We start from the raw sequence: 13,784 nt of genomic DNA on the forward strand, positions 1-13,784 counted from the left end.
CCGCCTGGGTGGGTGTCCAGGGGGGTGGACGTCCTCCAGGCCTTGGGATGATGGCGGGAGCGTCCTCCTTCATCCTGCCATGGTGGCGGATCACGCGAGGACCTGGCGCTAGGACGGGCTTGACTCGGAGGTGAACCCGCCGTGCGGCCTCAGGCGGCCGCGGACAGCAGGTCTGGGTGGGGGCCGCCTCGCTGACCCTCTCTGGGTCCGCCTCAGAGAGACCCGTCCACCCTGGCCCAGACACCTCCTTGGGTGGGAGCCGCTGGAACCCTGGCCTCAGGGGGAGGCTGGCTCCAAGGCCGCGGTGTCACCCCTTCCTTGCGAGGGTGGAGCCCTCCGGCGTGGCCTGCTCTGCCTTCTTCTCTACAAGCAGCTTGTTGGGCTGTTACCAGTTCACCTTCTTCCTTTGATACAGCGCTGTTTAGACTCCCCGGCCTTGTCTCGGAGAGTTTTGGTAATCTGCTTTTCAAAGAAGCCGTCCACTGCCAACCCACCAGGGGGCCTGCTCCTGTCCTCCACCGCCTAGCAACCTCCTCTTCTGTTCTTGTTGGAATTTTGCTTTCTCCTCTTCTCCTTGATCAGTCTCACCAGGGACCCAGGTGCTGTGTCCATCCCATTCTAAAGGAGGGCTGCCCTCCTCCTGCAGGCTTTCATGCTGTTCTCCTCCTCTGACCACGCGGTGGGCTCAGCTCAGACCCCTCTGAGTAGCCTGTTGTCATGCCTCCCCTCCCTCCCCCTTCCCCTCCCCCTCCCCTCTCCCACTCCCCTCTTCTCAAAGGGCTGTTCAGAGCTGGAAAGCTCCCTCTGGGCACTGTTCTAGCAGCATTCCACACACTTTGATATGTTATGATTTCAATATTATTCAGAACATCCAAAAAGTTCTAAATATTTTCTGGTTCTTCCTTGATCCACAGCGTATTTAGACATGTGTTTATTCATTTGCAAACACGTGGCGGCTTCCTTAGTAGCTCATTGATGTCACTGTGCTTTGGAATTCACTGGATTTATTTTGCCCACTCAGGTGGTCTGTCTCAGTACACCTCCTGCTGTCAGTCACGTCCAGCGGATCCATCTAGAGTTCGGGGTTTTGGGTAGCACACTGGGTTTTCTGTCTTAGCGAGGCCTGTTAGTTAGTGGTGAGGGTCCTAAGTTCTCCAACCCCAATTCCTTCCTTCTGTCAGCTTTGCCCACAGATTTTAAAGTCCTGCAGTTGGGCGCACAGAGTGAGCTCTTCTGTCTCCAACATCATGAACTGTCACTCTCCATGCCTTGACGCTCCAGGTCCCTGGGCTGCGTTGGCAAGGGTGCAGTGCTGCAGCGCTCCCAGCTTGACCATTGCTGGCACGACGTACCTCGGCCACCGCCTTCCTTGGTTCGGTTGGTGTGGTTGCAGTTGAAGTGCGTCTTCTGGGAACACCATGTGACTGGGTTCTGTTCCTCTGCAGTCTGATGATCTCTGCCTCTGGTGCGCAGTGTTTAGGCCACTTACGTGTAGTGGTGTTATCTGTAGGGTTGCTGTTAAATCTCTCATCTTGGTATTTATTTGCTTGTACTGTTTTTCAACCTTGTTTTTTCTTCTTGCTTTCTTGGGGTTAAACAAGTACATTTAATATCCCACGTTATCTCCTAAATTCACATTTAAGCCATGCCTCTCTGTATCATTCTAGTTCTTTCTGTACAGCATCTCTCTTCAGTAAAATTACAACATGTTTTCCAGTGCAGCCATGTGACAGCTAAAAGCACGTGAAGTGTGGCAGCGGCAACCAAGGAGCGGGGTTTCCACGTCGCTCAATCTCACTTGGCCTCTGGCTGGCACTACCGTGTTGGGCAGCGGAGGCTCAGAGATCACAGCGAGTGTCTTGTCTTACAGGGTCTACTTTGGAGGTGGCGTGCGAGGCCATAACTGCAGACCCGCTAACAGTGAAACTCCACTCTCCCTTTAACCTCCGCTCTCGCGGTCTCGAGTGCCAGTCCTCCCAGGGCATGCCGCTCACTGTTTAAACAGTCGATACTGTGAGAGGCGGGAGTGCTCAGGGCTCTCCTCCGGCCCATGCGCCCAGGCGCTGTGGACCTGAGCTGGTCCAGGCGGGTGCACGCTCCACACGGGTCACTGCCCTGCAGTCTAAGTGTCCACTCCTGAGGGCGTGAGGGAGCACCAGGCAGCACATCTATGGCCTGTGAAGCCCCAGGACGGTGTGCAAAGGAAGCAACCACGGCTGTCCTCAACCAGAGACCAGAGACGTCCGACTCCAACCGCTGGAAGAATCTACTCTCTCTGGCAAAATAAATGAATAAGACCCATATTTTGGCATACATTGTTATTTTCTTTTATTCCAGAAATATAATCTTACAGGCAAGACAAACATGTTTCTTTTAGAGGAAGAAAAAGCTTAATGGCCTAAATTAATCTCCCTGTGGCCCTCGACAACCGAGCGGCACCCTCCAGCTCTGAGCCGGCCAGCGGCCCCCAGGCTCCGCCTTGGCGGGCTGTGGCCCTGAGTGGGATCTGGGTGAGCATGTGGCCCACACAGCGTCCTCTTCCGCAGCCCTGAAGACCCGGCCAGGCCTCGAGGTCGGCGGTGCAGGACCAAGCGCTCCTTGGAAAGCACTGCTGTCAGGTGGGGCTGTGACCGGCGCTCCGGGCGGTGCTGACGCACACATCAACACTTGGGGCTGAGAGGTGGCCCCACAGCCAGGAGGACACAGGGGACCCTCACGCCAAGCCCACCCAGGCATGCCGAGCTGCCGGAGCTGGCCCTGGCTCCCTGTGGCACCAGAGATGCTCCGTGTGCAGACGGCGCAGCAGGACCAGCAGGAGCAGACGGCCATGTGGACTCGGGGAGGCTGGACGCCGGAGCCCCAGAATTAGAGTCCGTCAGACTGCGCATGTCCCTGCTCCCAGCACAGCGCTAGGCGTGGGGAGACCCTGTAAGGAGAAAAATTAAATGTGTGACATTCTGTGTGCTGTGTAACTTGCAAAAAAAAAAAAAAAAACTTGAGTGCTCTGTGCTGTAATGAGGTAATGATGTGGTGTTGCCCCAAGATAAGATTGACATTGCCCCAAGTTGGAGACTCGTACAACTGACCCTGAGTAAGGTAACTAACTTCCCTCAGACCAAGACAGCTGGCAGGGTCTGATAAAAAGGGTTTAAAAGGACTCAGGATGAGCCTAGCTCCAGTCCCGTTCTACACCAATGACGCCAGTGCTGCGCCAAGCCTGAAGGGGACTCACTGACTTGCTCGTTGTTTGATGGACCATCCATCATCCTGACCGTGACCGAGACGTTCCTGTGGAAGTGACAGTAGAGCTGCCCGTGTGCACCCTGCCCGAGACGTCTCCGCCCTCCTCCACCTTCCAACCGTCCTCGCCGATCAGGACTCCGGCTGGAGGGAGCTCCCCAGCGAGATCTCCTGAGCTGTCGTCCTGACTGACCTCTGGGAGTCGCTGCCACACAGGATGGACCTTAGGACGGGGTCTCAGTACGGAGTGAGTCTCATTTATTCGGGGCTTACAGTGATTCAGTGATTAAGGTGCGTGTGATATGGAGGGACTAAGGTTAGAATAACTATAATAATTGTGTGATCAGCATCAAATAAAAGCCAAGTTTGGACCAAACTTACTCCATTGACTCCTCCTTGCCGCTCGTGACAGACCCCAGAGCCGGCTCGGGCCAGGCGTCGAGGTCCCCCCAGTGAGCAAGCGTGTGAGGGGCGGCTGACAGGAACCCCGAGGCTGCGAGGCCTTGTAGCGGCCCCTCCAAAACCACGCGGGCAAGCTCAGCAGCCCACGGACAGCGCTAGGAAGGGAGGCCTGGGGCCACGAAGCCCTGAGGCCACCTCCCTCGCCAAAGAGGCTTCAGCAGCACGGCCCCCATCTGTCCCTCACACCTCTGCCTTCCACCATCCAAGGACAGGGTGCTTCTCCCCTTGGAGGACCCAGAAAGAGGCGTCATCCTGGAACAGACGGCAGCCTGCCCCAGACTCTGAACCCATCACACCCTGACCTTGGACCTCCAGACCCAGAACCATGAGAAATAAATTTCTGTTCTTTATAGATGACCACACGCAGGCATTTTATCATAGCAGCACACAGTAGGCGGAGCCAGGCTGGCATTCACGAACCGACCAGACATCAGACCGAGTAAGGTGAATGCATCCCGGTGAGCCTCGCTGAGGAGGTGCGGGGCGAGAGGGGGCAAAGGTGGCACAGGCTGCCATGCGCTGACACCCAGGTGGTCTCTAGTGGGGACGGGGGCAGGCACACTTCCTGAAGAGCCCTGGGGCAGGCAAGGCAGGGGAGGCCAGTTTGGCCAGAGCAGGACAGGCAAGAGGGAGCAGCACCCAGAGCCCTCAAGGTCACCAGAAGCCAGAGCCAGGGACAGGTGCAAGGCGGGGTCTGCAGAGGAAACACTCAAGTGCAGAGTGTCGTCTGACCCTTGTCTCTAAATTCTGGTAACACCAAGTCCAAGGACAGATACACGTGCAGTTGCTGAGAACACCCACCGGAATGTTAATCTCTATTTACAACCTGGACCCAGAGACATTAATTGAAAGGCCATCACACTATTAGCTCCTGGGCTGGCACCTTGAACCATAGTACTTTAGCCTGGAGCAGGAATTTTATTGTGCATTATAAAGTCTTTAAAAATAGTGTTTCTCATAGATTACTTGACAGGAGCTACAAACCTTGTGCAGGCATAATTATACTGCCAGGGACGCATGGAGAGGGCATTGTAAAGTCAGGAAGCAGTTATTTCCTATGTTGCTATTTTCATTTCTCTCTAAATAAATGTTTACATATCTTATAAAGCCCAATTCCATGCAAATATTCATGTTTTTAGCTGCAGAAGATAAACCTCCAGAATTCAGGAGAGGCAATCGGTGCCAGGTCGTTGCTAGGTCAGACCAAGGTGCTGTAACCCACTGAGCGATGCCCTTCCTGCTCCAGCTCAGCTAGACACTGGGAAGGCCTCCTGCCCGCAGAAGAGCCAGATGTCTGGGGAAGAGTCCTCACAATGCATCTGGACCCAGTGAGAGGAAGCCAGGCACCCCTCAACACCCCGTAAGAACTGAAAGCCATTTTAACTTGATGACAAATCTCAAGGAGAGTTTCTACTGTCCATGTTATAGGATCCTGGCATTATTGCCATCACCACCAAAACCATCATCACCACCATCACCACCATCATCACCATCAAAACCATCATCACCACCAAAACCATCATCACCATCAAAACCATCATCACCACCATCACCACCATCATCACCATCATAACCATTATCATCACCATTATCACCATCATCACCATCAAAACTAACATCACCATCATTACCACCATCACCACCATTATCACCACCAAAACCATCATCACCACCATCACCATCATCACCACCATCACCACCATCATCACCACCATCACCACCATCATCACCATCATAACCATTATCATCACCATTATCACCATCATCACCATCAAAACTAACATCACCATCATTACCACCATCACCACCATTATCACCACCAAAACCATCATCACCACCATCACCATCATCACCACCAGAACCATCATCACCACCATCACCACCATCATCACCATCATAACCATTATCATCACCATTATCACCATCATCACCATCAAAACTAACATCACCATCATTACCACCATCACCACCATTATCACCACCAAAACCATCATCACCACCATCACCACCATCACCACCAGAACCATCATCACCACCATCACCACCATCATCACCATCATAACCATTATCATCACCATTATCACCATCATCACCATCAAAACTAACATCACCATCATTACCACCATCACCACCATTATCACCACCAAAACCATCATCACCACCATCACCATCATCACCACTACCATTATTCTCATCACCATTATCACTGTCATCATCACCATGATCATCATCACCATCATCATCCCTGCCACCATTACCACCATCATTATAACCATCACCATCATCATCATCACTACCACCTTCATCCTCACCACCAGTATCACCATCATCACCACCAATCACCTTCACCCCATCAACATCATCATCATCATCACTTGCCCATCACCACTGCCACAGTCACCATCACCCCATCCCCTTCACCATCAGCACCATCACCCTCGTCATCATCCCCTTCCTCACCACCAATGGCAGTAGTAGCAGTAAAGTTCACCTCACTGGAGATCTTGCCCGGACCTTTCTCACGTGGTGCATTGAACCTGCTCGCAGGCTTGGCTAGAACAGCAGAGAAGGAGGATCAGTAGCGTTCGTGAGGTACCTAGTACACAGTAGACTCTGTTGCAAGGTTTTGTTAGAAGTCCCTCAAGCCTGGGGATCCTGATGCTAAAATTATGAAAGAAACAAAATTTTTCTTCTGCCAGTTTCTCCTTTATTCAAAACACACACATTCTGTTTCCCATCCACTGATTCATTCACTAAACATTGAGCACTGCAGGTACCCACTGCTGCCCAGTGCCTCTGCTCACCCATCATGAGCTCCTGTAGCCGGAAGGTTCAAGCTGGAAGAATGTGGAAGTCACCTCTTCCACCTCCACTGAGCCACAGCTGATAAGCAGGGGCCCATGGGGCCAGACGGGTGAGCCACCCTTCCTCCAGAGCTCCACCCGGGGAACTCCCCAGAGTCTCAAAACCTTAGGCCCTTCTCCGTCTGGCTTTCCTTAAATCCAATCCCACAGATTTAAGGAGATCCCCAAGGGCAACCCCAGCCTGAGTCAGAGACAGAGGGGGGAGGTACAAGGTGCAGTGCCACCCAGAGGGGCTTGTCACTTGGTTGGTGAAACAAGACATTCACTCATGAGAGAGCATGGGAGGTGACAGGGAGGCCACGAGCTGCTGGCCTTGGCAGTGGCATGCCTGCCACCTGTCAGTCTACGTGAGCCTCTGCTTAGTTCCCCTCTCCGACCCAGGAGACACCACCCTCACTCCCTAAGGCCAGCCTCTCTTCTCTGCCTCTCCTATACAGGGAACTCAGCTAACCTTTCCTGTTAACACCCGGGGACCCAAGGGCCTTAACACCAGGCTCCATCTTCAACACAGGAGTGAATGAGCCCAGTGAAGGAATACGAGCAAGCCCGGGTTCCTGGAAGAACCTGAACTCTCCCAGCATCCTCATGGGCCCACAGAGCCACTGGGCCAGTGTTGCGCAGGGGGCCGTGATGGGTCCCTGGCCGCTCAGGCATCGAGGAGAAGTGGACCTCCTCACCTGCATCTCCTATGGTCTGGCAATGACTGTAGAGGCCACAGGTTGACCAGGAGGAAATCTGACAGGTACACCCCCGCTGGGGGCCAGTAGCCCGTGTATGGTTTGGATCGGCCATGTCCTCAAGCTCACGTGTTGAAAGCACAAAGCATGGTTCAGAGTGGGGCTTTTAGGCGATGACTAGATCATGAGGCCTCTGACCTCGTCAGTGGATTAATCCCTTGCTGGATTAATCCATTCATGGCTGAATGGACTCCTGGGAGGTGGGCCCTAGTTGGAGAAGTGGGTCACTAGGGTGGGCCCTGGAAGGGATTGTCTTCCCCCAGCCTCTCCACACTTTCTGTTTCCTGGATGCCTTGAGCTAACACCTTTCTTCCATCACACACTTCCTCGATGACGTCTCTGCATTGCAGCCCATGGACTGACTCCTCTGAAAATCTGAGCCAAAATAAGTAGTCCCCCCTAAATTGTTCTTGTCAGGTATTTTGGTCACAGAGACAAAGAGCTGACTAGCATACCTGGGAAGTCCGACCTCCAGCACATGGCTGAGCTGCTGCCCTGGTACCAGCCTTGCCCTTACAAGCTGAGCTCTGTGGGTCCCCAGGAAGGCCGTGGGCTCCCAGCCAGCATCAGACTCTGTCCTGGACCCACCTGAATGAGCCCCAAGGCATTTCCTTTCTGCCCGCATGGGCAGGACGAACCCAGCCGGAGGTAGGGTCTCTGTCCTGTCTGCACTCAGGAGGGCAACAGGTCTCCAGGGAGCCTCCGTCTGCCCCAGAGGTGTGATCTCACCTGCGGGAGACTCTGAGGACCACTTGAGAAGACATGTCGCAGAGCCTGCATCACCTTCAGCCATGGCTCAGAGACCAGCGTGTCTGTCTGTGCCTTGTCACCCCAGGAGGGACATGCCACATGGACCAGAGGTGAGGCTGCAAAGACTCCCAGGGGCCCCAGAGTCAGAGCTGCTCCCCATGCCTGCTGCGTGCTGGCCATTCCTACCTGATGGCCTGGTGGGAGGGCCCAGGCAGCCCCCTCTGGCCACTGTGAACCGTTTGAGGCATTTTGGTCTGTGAGGCCTGCTGGTGTGGCATGCTCTGGGCGTCGTTTATGTTTATAAACCATCTGACGCCAGCTGCTGTAACCCAGGGTGGAGGAGGGGCAGGCCTTCTGCCGACCCCCAGCTCCAGAGCCTGGCTTCCTGCTGCCCCGCAGCTCTGGTCTCACCCTGCACCTGCTGGAGGTCCCGGGAGGCTCTGGGTGTGGAGACCAGGGGTGTGTGTCCATCTGGCTTAGTCCCCTTGACCGAGACTCCTTAAATGTCTTCGATCTGCTTGGCCAGGGTTTCATCTGGGACCAGCTGGAGAAGTTCAGGAACGTTCTCCTGGGGCTCCAAGAAGTGCCACCTGAACATGTCTGGATTAGTCATGAATCAGCTTCCTGCAGAGGCCTGGACCCCAGTTCACTTGGGCCTATTCCCCAGCTTCCAACTCCCCTCAGATTGCCAGCCTCTGCCCCTGTGACGGGCAGCTCTTGGTTGTCAAGGTCAGACTTGTGTGGAAACAAACCTCCTGCTGGGTGGGGAGTCTCTGCCGGTGCATGACACATGTCTCAGACAGGGACCTGGCCGGCCACAGACAGGGAAAGCAACTCCCTTGGAACAGGCTCTGGCACCGGAGCCCTTGCTGTGCATCGAGGAGAAATCTCAGCTGCAGCCTCTTGGTGACCACCACAAAGCTGTGGAGGTCCTTGGGTCTGCAGAGAAACCGAAGAGAGGATGCTGCAGCCCTGTAGCTCGGCAAGGAGGCTGTGGGGCAGCCGGAGGCACTGCAAGATGGAACCCAAGGCCCCAGCTTGGTATCCCAAGAGTTCATCACAGTGCCCAGGACAGACGCATGCCGGGAACACACTGGCTCCTCCCAGGCCCTGCAGCTCTCAGTCCTCCAGGAGTTACACCCAGAGGCAACAAGGACATGAGTCACACAGAAACCAAAACCAATGGCAGGGGAAAGCCAGCTATGTCAATCTCAACACTAAATATAAATGGGCGAAAAAGTCCAACCACAGCAGGGGCTCTGACCTGGAGGAAAGGCCCCGTCCAGGCTGTCCACAGGGCACACACCCAGAGTCCAGAGACACCGGCTGAGAGCAAAGGCGTGGAAGAGGGTGTGTCACACCAACAGCAGCCCCGCAAGCTGGAGTGGCCCCTCTGATGTCTGGAAACCCAGGCTTTGAAATGAGCCCCTGCCTGGAGGTTGAAAGGGCATTCTTCCAGAACAATCCAGGACAGACACCTGCTGGATTTCCATAGGATGTGGAGCAGGCAGGTGGGTGCCAGGGAGAAGGTCCGGGAGACAAGACAGGAAGTGTGGGTGGAGAAGATCCTGGCCCACGATTGAGGAGTGCAGACAGTCAGCAGCGTGCTCCCCTCTCAGTGGATATGTGCTTCTATCGCAGAGGAGCAGAGGGTCCAGCTGGGGGGCTTTGTGCCCCTGCACCACCAGCCTGCTGACTGTACCCTTGCCTCTGCTACCTGACAGTTGTCCAGCTACCTTGAGCAGGTGGCCAGCGAGGCACCTGGACCTGCCACCATCTCCAGTGCTAAGCAACTCAGTGAGACCCTGTGTCTGACTAAATGTAAGAAGAAGGGCTCGGGTGTGGCTCAGTGGTTAAGCTCCACCACACAAAAAATAAAATAAAACTTAAAAACACAGCACCGCTGCCAGAAAGCCACACTCTGTCTGCGCGAGCAAGGGTCCGAGTGACAGAGGACTGGCCAAGGCATTCAGCAGGGCCTGCAGCCTGAGACCAGGCACCCATGAGCGGGGGGTCTGCCCATGCGGCAGCAGGGTGGGCTACCTGCAGTTTCAGGGCAGGGCCATCTGAGGAGAGGGAGGGCATCTGTGCGACGCTCTCCTGGGGGAAGGGGCTCCTGGGCACATGCCCTCTGCAGTCCCAGAGCCCCCGCCAGCACCTCCACCCCTCCCAACACCCCCTACCCTCCCTCCCAGGGGGTCCACCCTCCAACTGCAAAGCCAGCGCTCCTGGACCAGCCCCGCCCGGCGCTTCTTCTCCACTTTCCAGGGGAAGCTTCGTCTAACTGCTGTAGAGAGCCCTGCGGCTGGGAGCGTGGCGGGCGAGCAGGACCCAGGCCTCCGTGCTGTAGTGTTGGCGCTGGTGCTCCTGACGGCACTGCCCGCTGCACCCGTGCACGTGGAACTGGTGGTCAAGGCTGTCTTGAGGCCGTGGAGGTGAACCGCTTTCCCACTGCAGTTGATGAAATGCCTTGCTCATTTGTGGCTTCCGGCCAGGTGGGAAATCCAGGAGGATTCATGGCAGGAATAAAGTTCAATGCCAGGAGAGTCCAAGATGCCCAGCACCCCTGAAGCCAGGAGCTGGGCCCATGGGCAGGAGGGGTGGCCCTGGACCCTCCCGCAGGGGTGGGCCTTTGGGGGGCTGGGCTCATGGGAAGGGAAACCAAGGCTGCCCACCTGCCTGTTTACCTGCATTTGGTTTGGGAGCTGGAGCTCAGAGTTGCCGGGTAGGAACCCTGATTCCAGGTCTGGGTGAGTCTGACTCCAGAAGCAGAGGCCGTCTGAAGAGCCACAGCCTCCACCGAGGCGCTGAGGTGAGCCCTGGCCTGTGGACCATGCCTGCACCCTGGTCAGTCCCCGCCCCCCATGGTCCGCCCATCAGAGCACATTCTGACCTCAGTCTGAGTACTAGGAGGCTGGGGACACACAAGGTCCACCCTGTCTACCCTGGGACATCCTGTCTCCCTCGGTTCCCCATCTTTCCAGGCACAGCCTCCCACTCCGAGGCCATGAGGTCCCTTCAAGTCTTGTTGGGGCTATTGGACTGAGGATCCTCAAGGGTCCACCCCTGAGCGGGGTCCACCCAGGCCTGCAGGCACCACGCCCTTTGTCAACCCTTCAGTGCCCTGGACTCTAAATAAACACTCCAGCCTCCAGCCCTGTCATCAGCACTGGGATGGAACTGGGACCCCAGCCCCCAGCTCCACCGGCACTGGGGAGGAAGGCCCCCCAGGCATGGCCATCAGGGCAGAGATGACCCAGGTGTGGCCGTCAGGGCGGAGGTAACAGGGCATGGTAGGGCTATGCAGGGTGGAGCAGGGGGATGCCAGGACCTGGTGAGACTTTTTGGCCACATCGGAAGATAAAAGGAAGATCAAAGCAGAGGATATCACAAGAAGCCAAGGCAGCCAGACTGCCCACTGCTGGGGCGTCCTGGATATTCCTGTCCTTGGCTGGCCCGAGGCTCCTGGAGGAAGCAGATGGGCTTGAGGTGGTGGATCCCAGTCCATGAAGGGAGCAGAATGTGGTCTCAGCCAGGCCCGCAGCACGGAGACGGAGCAGAGAGGCTGTGAGGCAGGGTGGGTGCTGAGGGGAGGGAAGAGGGGCTCCCCAGGTTGGGATCCGCCCCCGCACAGTTCTGCAGGCACAGAGAGAAACCAGGTCTATGCCCGGGCCGGCAGGAACCCTGGGCGCCACCAGAGCAGCACGGTCAGGGAGGCTGTGGTGAGAGCCAGGTGGGTCTTCAGCGGGCCTCCTCTGCAGCGTGAGGGAGGACAGACCAAAGGTTAGTCCAGAGAGGCCAGCAGTCTGTCCTGAGCCTGCCCTTCGGGTGTGAAGCGAAGGGCACACCAGTTCCCAGCAGGTGCACGAGGCCAGTGTGGAAGGAGGCCAGTGTGCATAGACTCAGATTGTGCAAGGGGAGCTGAGCCCCAGAGGCTCTGGGCACCTGGGACCCCACGGAAGCAGGAATAGCCCTGGGCCTCCAAGTACGGCCAGGAGAGCCCCCCGAGCACCCTACGCCAGGGTCTGTGGGAAGCCTGGGAAGGTACAGCTGGAGCCACGTGCCCAGGAGCCCAGCAGGCAGCCCAGTGGCAGCTGCCCGCGTGGCCTGCTGCCAGCGGTGGCAGAATGGCACCCGCCGGGCCCCGTGGGAGTCACCATGCTGGCCGGGCCCTTCCCAGGCGCCTCCTCTGCTCCAGCCAGTGAGAGCCTCTGACACCGCATGGCCTAGACTAGAGGGAGCCGGGCCCAGGAGAGTCACCAAACACCCAGCGTAACTTTCCATTAACGTTTCCTACTTCTGCATCTTAAAGAGAGTGGAAGTTGATCCAGTTCAAGCTCCTGCAGGGAAATTGGCTCATTTTGCTAACGTGTCTTAATAATGACAGTGACATCGAGGTTAATTGCCTAATCTGGGTTGCCACGGCGCAGCCTGCGGAGTCCCCACGCAATCTGTGCTGTGATTAGTGCCAGGTGTCCGTGTCGGAGCCGCTTCCATGGACCACACAGAGCTGGGAGGTGATCCTGGATGTGGCGTGGGCCTCGGGTGGTCTCCCCACATGGCCAGCAGCCACAGAGCCTCTGGGTGGACTTGGTCTTACCTTCAGAGGTAAGGGCTGGAGGAATGACAGGCAGGTTTGGGAATGTGGCCATTCCAGGGCACCTAGGAGGTCACTGGAACTACCCTGGAACCCAACGTGACTTCAGGCTCCATCCTTGACCACTCACTCAGTTGGCATGGGCTCCGGCTAGCCGTCAGAAGAGGAGGCTCCTAGAGACAGCCACGGTCACTGCAGTTCAGCTGGGCACTTGCAGGTCAGAGGACCCAGGCAGGGGCTGAAAGAAGCCTCCCTATTCCTCCCAAGCAGCTTGTCCCCTTGCCCACCAGGCCCCCGTACCGCAGTCCCTGCCTTGTCCCCTCCCTGAGCAGTGATGCTCCTGTGAGCCTGCTGCTCCCAGTGCCTAGGGATGAGTCCCAGGCCAGACCCACCCTGCCGCGCCCACGTGCAGCCTGCAGCTTTGGGGGGCTTTGTCCCACACACCCGAGATTATGCACTTATAATTCCCCAGTAAAAGTTGAAGCCGTTCCCTCACTGGTCCCGACCTTGCAGCTTGCCCTCTGCCCGCAGGGGAAGGACAGCGCCCTGCCTGGAGGTCTCGGCTCTGCTTCATCAGATCCCACTTGGGTCTGATCTCTTCTGCCCACAAACCCATGTCTTCCTTCACATGAGGAAAGTGCCAATCACCTGGCACCTCCCCAGCCAGGGAGGGAGGCCAGGGTGGTGCTCCACGGCCCCCACCCCGCGGGAGCAGCTCCCGTACCTCCCCAACAGAGGCCGGAGAGGCAGGACGGTCACCACCTGTTTTAGTCAGATTTTTTGCAGCTGTGACTGAAGAACCTGACCAGCACAACTGTAGAGGAGGAAGAGTTTATTTGGGGCTCACGGTTTCAGAGGTCTCCATCCATAGACATCCATAGACAGCAGGCTCCAGGTGAGGCAGAGCATCATGGGGGAAGAGCAGGGTGGAGGGAAGCAGCTCACTATGACCAGGAAGGAAGCAGAGAGAGGCTCCGCTCTCCAATACAACGCCCTCCTCCTCCAGCCTCACCCCTCCTGCCTCCAGTCTCCACTCAGTTGATCCCTGTCAGGGGAGTCACTCCCTGTTAGGTGAAGACGCCCACAGCCCAGTTTCTCCTCCGAACCTTCCTGCACTGTCTCACACGGGAGCTT

Source organism: Sciurus vulgaris (assembly GCF_902686455.1).
Source record: "Sciurus vulgaris genome assembly, chromosome: 5".
NCBI classification, from domain to species: Eukaryota; Metazoa; Chordata; class Mammalia; order Rodentia; family Sciuridae; genus Sciurus; species Sciurus vulgaris.